Here is a 7,553-nt window from a genome sequence, read left to right as displayed (position 1 = left end):
TCTCTCTCCCCTCTCTCTTCCTCTTACACTATGTAGTCTTGTTGTCTTGGAACTCACTATGTAGACCAGGCTGGAATTTTAAACTCCTAGAAATCCGTCTGCCCCTGTCTCCCTCATGCTGAGATTAAAGGCCTGTGCTACCACACCTTGCATGGATTTTTCCTTTGTTAGTGAATATCTCTAAAATACCTTTCTGTTTCTCAGCACCTTTGGGGGAAGGGACTCACCCACATTATTCTATTTCTCATTTATATGGTGATTATTTTATATTAGCAATGTAAACTGAAAACTCAGAGGAGAAATTTTTTGAGGTTTCAGTATTTTATTCAAGTTTTATTTTAAGTGATGTTAATTACAGCATTTGAATTGGGAGGAGCTAATTCCACACAAAATGGAAGACTCTATAATGTACCCATTAAACTGCTAAAAGATAGTGGTGAGGCCACGAGAGGAGTCAGTTGAGATCCCTGGTGTTGTCAAAGGACCACAATCACCCACCCAGCTCTAGGAGTTGAGAACTTTCAGAAGCTATTCCTATTACTATGTGCAATGGTGAAAAATTAATTAAAAATAGAAGAAAGAAAGAAAACCACAACACAACAGAAGGAAAAATTAAATCCTGAATGACTGGCCCCATCATACCCACCCTCTCCACCCTAAAATGGCCCAAAAGAAATAGTTAATCACACCCTAAAGACTGCTTTTGGTGTAAAACAGGTAACTGATGGGCTAGGATGGGAACAGGGCATGATGGGAACAGGGCATGAAGATCTGTCTAAAAATGTCCCTTTCACATAGGTGAGTGCATGCTTTCAAGCAGATAGGGTCAGGAAGTTCACCAGGGTTCGATGCTCGGGAAGTCACAATTTCATGTGGGAACTGGATACAGATTTACAAAGGGTCCACAAGTTCTCACCTTCCACTTGCAGCTTGGCATCTCTAAAGGGACTCCTCCCTAACCCAGGCCTAGAGCTAAAAATGACCCTTCCTGGAATGGGGGTTATGCTGTATCTCTGAAATTGTAAACACCTTAAAGCTGAGTCATCCTTACCCAGGAGGTCAACTCTCGAATCCCCAAGACATAACATTAAAAGGTATGCTAAATTTTGAAGGCAGCTCTGCTGCAAAATAGTTTAAAATTAACGATTGTACAATATTCTTTTATGCTTGACATTCCAGTCGTAAACTAAGCTTTTGGCCACCTGCATTGACATTCTTGCCATTCAGCAGGGCTGACAGCATCAGTGTGATACCTGGTGTTAGAGTCTGAGTGTCCCGTAAGCCAATCAAGGTGGAATTGTTCACTTTGGCTGAAAAGCAGGCATCAGGGTCGAACTGATACTTGCTGTTACTTCCCAAAGGTGTGTTACCGTTTCCTGCAGTTTATGCGTGATTGACAGCAGTCTCTAAGTTCTTGTCACCTTCTGGTAAATGGAGCCACAAAACCATCCACATTAGTAGGAAGCTGGGATTCATACTATCTTGTAGCCAACTGCGAAGTTGCTCTGGTTTGCTCTGGGCTTCGAGTTCTCAAAATTCATCTGGTAGCCAGCCAGCCAACCCTCATAGCCAAGCAACAGATCACCCCAGATTGAGAGCTTAGCAATGTCCAAGTCCACATCACAGCCCAGGTTGATATGCTCCCTCATGTACCCTATCTTGATTTTAGCATTTTTCCCCCAGTGTTAGGCGAGAAAGATGAATCAAAGGTCAGCTTCAGTCCACGAGCAAGCTGGTCTTCCACGGTGATCTCAGTGCCCAGGGTGCTGTCTGTGTTCCACTTCTCTGTATACGTCAGCCCATACTCCGTCCGTCTGTACCTGGTTTCCAGACTGCCGTTTGCTTTGGTGCTCTCCATGTTGGCAGAGTCTGAGCTGGTAAATTCCAGTCCGTTTTCGGACTTTGTTTTCAAATCAAGTTTTATTGAGCCAAAGCCGTAGCTCTTGGTGAAGACATCCCTGGCAGACTTGCCAAGATCAGCATGTGTGGGAGGCATAGCCATGTTCTCAGAGGCAGTGATGGCGGGAGCAGCGGCAGCTATGGCAGGGCTTGAGGCCTAGTGGAGGAAATTTAGTGGAGCAGAATAATTTTTATGCTTTCGTCTCATGACTGGGTGGTTGGCAGTCAATATTTATTCATAAATTGTTTCTATACTTGAATCGGTTAGCGTTATTGATTATGCAGCCTTGTTTATCATATAATGAAAAGGGAATTTTTCACAAAACTACTACCGATTAAACTGCTTTATTTCATTTGTCCTCTTCCAGGGATTTTTTTTCTGAGGGGAAAGTAATAGGTTTTTTCTTTTTAGATTTTTATAGAATTTGTGTGTGTGTGTGTGTGTGTGTGTGTGTGTGTGTGTGTGTGTGTTTTGTTTTTACCTATGTATGTTTCTTTGGCATTCAGAAGAGAGCATCAGATGCTCTGGGACTGGAGTTATGAGTGGTTGTGAGCAAATAGGTGTGCATTGGGAATTGAACCCAGATCCTCTGCAAGAGCAAGAAGTACTCTTAAGTGCTGAGCCAACTCCAAGGCCCCTGGCAGATTTTTTAACAAGATAATTGGCATTATTTTTGTTTGCTGTCTAAAGTGGGTTTCTTTAATTTTTAAGGATGTTTTTGGACTACTCAAGGTCAGAGTCAGGCCAATTTAAAAATACATTTTTATGAATATCATGTCAGCATTCTGAGAGAAAGATTAACAGCACTCCCAAGGGGCAAAGAGTTCTGAAAACCTTTCTAGTAGAAACTATAGTTCACAATGATCAAAGTCTCCTCTTGACCTGCTACTTTATTTGAAAAAACTAAGAACCTTACTCATTGCTCCTATTCCCTAGGAAAGATCGTGTACTTTGGCATAGAATATATGTACTGGGATGTTCATATTAGTAATAGCAAAACACTTTAAAGTATCCCAAGTGTTCTAGTAGTGAAACAATAGTTAAATTAGGCATATTCATATATTAAATGAATTACATGTAAATCTATAACCATTGTAAAAATATCTAAATATCAATCAAAGCATTGCTGAATGACAAATAGAATAATATTTATTCAAAGTTTTAAGCCATACAGAATGTATAATTCAGACAAACTAGATTATAATACCTTCACAAAACCTTCTAAATTTTAGTGGCTCAGATTATCTGGAAGATTCTCTGGGTCACTTGCTGTCCCCAACAGATAAAATTCTTCATCTTATCCCATGTTTCATTGATCTCTTCACCAATGGAAAAGAAGTACAATGACTTGAATGATGCCTTGTAAAATCATATTTTCATTGTCCAAAGTAAGTCATACAGTCAAAATAATCTTTAAGGAGACTAAGGAGGGCCTGGAGAAATGGCTCAGTGGTTATGAGCATCTATTGTTCTTGCAAAGAACTTGCTACAGTTTGGTACCTATGTGACTGCTTGTTAACTCCAGTTCCAGAGGATACTTGGTGATCTCCAAAGGAATTCACATATCTGGTGCTTAGACATACATGCAGGCAAAAATACCGGTACACATGAATTAAAAGTAAAAAAATGACTAAGGAATTTAATTTTTGCATGTAGTTTGTATAGATATCCTAAATATTTAACAACTAACTCAGTAAAATTGACAGACTAAAGAATAATCAATATGGCATGTATGTATCCTAGGGTATATAGATAGGAAGAATCTACTCTCTCTTTGTGCAGGGAAGGAGAGTTTGGAGTTAAATGGAATGGGAATGCTAAAGAGATGCTTCCTCTCCCACTTCAGTTTATTCCCTCCCCTGACGCACACTGGATTTAGTTTGGGGAGTCTACCAATGTTATATGGTCCATCAATAGCTTCTCCTCAACATCCATCAGGGCTCAGATAATAGAGAAGCACTAAGAATTCTGAAGAGAATAAGGTTAGAGAGACAGAGTGAGGGAGAGAGAGAAAGAGGAGTGTTCTTTTGACTGTTTCATAGAGTTATCTTAAACCTATTCTTGGCGGTTCTTCTTTGGATTGCAGTTGCTCTTACTGGATCCTCCTCATTTCCCCACAACCCCAAATCTACACCCTTTCTTTAACTAGAATAAAAATAGGCACTTACAAAAAATAAGACAAAACAAATAAACAGAAGGAAAAGCCAACAGTAAAACACAAGAAACACATATAGATGCAGGGGCACACATTCGCACAAATAGGAACCCCATAAAACAAAACCAGAAAGCACAATGTATATGCAAAGGCTCTGGAAGGAGCTCTTTTCTAGGCCTTGCAGTCTACCAACTAACACCTTAGTTATTTGTGAGCACCTTCTGCATTCTCTGTTGTGTTCATTGATATCTACACCTTTGTAAACAGTCTTTTTTTTTTTTTTAACAGACTGGTCCTGTGCTACATTTGTCACCTCCGTCCTAAGTGGGTCACTGTTGTTTCTGGTTGGAGGTAGATGGATAATGATAACCAGCCATCTCATTTACCTTTACAGTGCTTTACTTTATGTACTGGGTTCTCTGCACAAAGCCACTCTAAAAGTCCCCATGCATAATCTACTTAATAATTAAAGATTAAATGCAAAGACACACTTTGTCTATCCTTCTCCACAAACCTTTAAAATTACATAAAACCACCTTACTGTAATAGCAGCTCTATAGTGATTAAAAGTGATTTTTATTATATTTAGCTTTGTGATTTTTTCTATGCATCAATCATTTCTATGAATCAAATCAGGTGTGCTGGTTCACACCTACAGTCTCACCACTGAGGAAGCGGAGGCAGAGGAGACCACCATAAGTTTCAAGCCAGCCTGAGGCACAGAGTAAGACTCAAAACAGCTGCAACAAAAATGACAAGATTCAACCATAAGGGTATTCTTATTTTTTCTATGTAAAATGCCATTTGGTTATATTACTTACTAAATCATACTGAATTCAATCAGTTTCAAACTTAAGATGTTCAATAACAATTCTGATAATTGACATTCGAATGCCTTTTGGTGTTCTATGAAACATGTAATATTTTCAGGGTATGGAAAGCTCTGGGCTAGTAGCGTATCAGTCATCTTTTGATAATAACAACCAAATACTTGAAAAATTTGGCCCAGAATTTTGATGCATAATTTTTGAAGCTTATGTCCAAAATTGACTGGTATGTGGTGTGCATGGCACATTATGGTGGAAGCTCATGACAGAAAAAAAAACTACTTATGTACCAGGATAAACAAAGGAAGAAGAGATTATGGTATCCCAAATCCCTTCAAGAATATGTCATCAAAGATATAAGGATATCACATAAGGATCCAGCTTCAAAAGATGTGGTGGGCTTTTAAGAAGACTGAGTAGCACAATAAGTACCAGGTCTTTGACACATGGAATTTTATAAGACACTACCTATATTTAACTCTATCAGTTAGGTATGTATCTCTGTGTGCCTATATAAATTTCCTCTGTTGTTGAGCTGAACATTATCAGAAAACCATTGTTATCTACAGGTATTCTTTTAAAATTCCACTTAAATTTGATAGCAAACATTTTAATTAAATATGGAATCAGACAAATATAACTATAAAAAGAAACAGTCTGAGCTGGTGAGATACACACCCTGTAAAGGCATTTGCTCCTGGCCTGCGGACCTGAGTTCAGTCACAAAGTCCACATGGAAGAAGAGAATTCACCTTGTAAATTGAACTCTGACCTCTACATGGTGACAACATCTTGCCCCCACAAATAAATAAATGAATGTAAGAAATTAATAAAAAGAATTAAAAGCATTGAAAAGACCCAATAAAGGAAAACCTCTAAAAAATGCTAAAATCTAAGGAATGGACAAGCAATTATGAAAAGTAAAGGGATTTTAAATTTTACTGTTGTTACTATAATTCAGATAAGATATTGCCTGAAATTATATTTATTTTTATGAGAGTATTTTACGAGACAGATCAGCAGAACTCTTATTATTGGGCATGTTTGGAGGAGAAAATTATAGATTTTTATCAAAGAATAAATGAATGTACCCTTTGATAGATTTTGTTAAAACTACAGAGAAACTTCAAAACCCTGATGAAAAATACAAAAATAGACGGAAATGAATAGATATATCAATGTGGATGGATGGATTAAACAAAAAAGAATGCTTAATACTGTCAAAATTTAGTTCTTCCTAAACTGTCTATAGATTTAATCTGATCTTGATCAAAATCCTCATTTCATTTTGTGGATATGGACAACCTCATCCCATAGGTTATATTAGAACATGAAAGATGTAGAATATGTGGTAAAATATTGAAGGAGACCATATTCAAAGGAATAATGCTGTCTAATATAATACTGTAAAATCACTGTAATTAAGACAGTATAGTATTGTGAGCAAGTAGAAAGCCCACTAAAAGACTGACATAAATACTGTGAACTTCTCTTTGTCAAGGAAGCAAGGACAATATGATGGAAATAATTTCCTGTTTCAAGAAAAACATGATGTGGAACAGAGGGGCATCTACAGGGTTTGAAACAATTCACAAATTTGTGTGCAAAATTCAAAACTATAAGAGCCCAAGAAAATAAGGAATTCTGGATGAACGTGAATTTGGTAATTGTTCTTTTGGCTATGGTACCAGAGGCATGATTCCTGGAGGATCTGAGAGACTAGCTAAACTACATTATAATGGAAAGCTGTTTGCTTGCTGAGAGGCACCAGCAAGAAAGTAAAAAGGCAAGCCACAGACTAAGCAAGAGAAAATATTTCTAAAATGGATACCTAATGATGAATTTTATTTCAAGTACATAAAGGGATCTTTAAACAAAACACATTTCTGTTATGTAATGTGTGTGTGTGTGTGTTTGTGTGTATGCATGCAATGTACATATATGTTTCATGTGTATGGGTTTGCATGTGTGCATGAATATTGAGGCCAGAGACTAACTGGATATATTCTTCAATCACACTCCAGTTTATACACTAAGGCAGGGTCTTTCTCAATTGAACCCAGAGCTTGCTTAAGCCTGGGCTCCTTTTTCTCTGTTGCCTGAGCTATTGAATTACAGGAAAGCTACCCAAGTGTTTTTTACACTTAGCCATCTCCCCAACCCACTAAGGATTCTTTTAATACATTGTTTTCAATTGTATACAAACAAATGTGTTTCATTGTTGCATTTTCATACATACATGTCAATATCTTTTTTTTTCTTATTCATGAATTTTTCCTTCTGATGTCCCTTGTTGTCTCTGTCCTCTCTTGCTAGTTCCTCTCTCCCTTAATAGCCCTACCATTCTGTTTACATGCCATATGGTATCTGTTACATTTTCACCTCTCTTGATACTTCTTCCCTTACATGGTTCCCTATTTATTTCATAACCCATAAATATTTAATCGTGTATATATTTAAGTGTACAGTTCACATATGATAGAATATCTGATATATTGGACTTCCTCAGTTTATGTCATCTTGCTTAATATACTTTTCAGGTTCATCCATTTGGCATTTCAAATTTTGTGATTTCATTCTTTCTTATGGCTGAATAAAATCCAATTTGTATATGTTGCACACTTCCATTCATCTGTCGGTCGACATTTAGGCTGTTCGTAGCTATTGTGAA

General features: G+C 37.5%; 1 pseudogene; it reads right to left on the bottom strand.

Moving 5' to 3' along the window:
- Positions 1–1,161: 1,161 nt before the first annotated feature.
- Positions 1,162–2,035, bottom strand: LOC116888801 (annotated as a pseudogene).
- Positions 2,036–7,553: the final 5,518 nt, after the last annotated feature.

This window comes from Rattus rattus, chromosome X (genome assembly GCF_011064425.1).
Source record: "Rattus rattus isolate New Zealand chromosome X, Rrattus_CSIRO_v1, whole genome shotgun sequence".
In the NCBI taxonomy this organism is placed as follows: Eukaryota; Metazoa; Chordata; class Mammalia; order Rodentia; family Muridae; genus Rattus; species Rattus rattus.
Note: the sequence above shows the minus strand (reverse complement) of the source record. Positions and strands in the feature narration are given on the sequence as shown.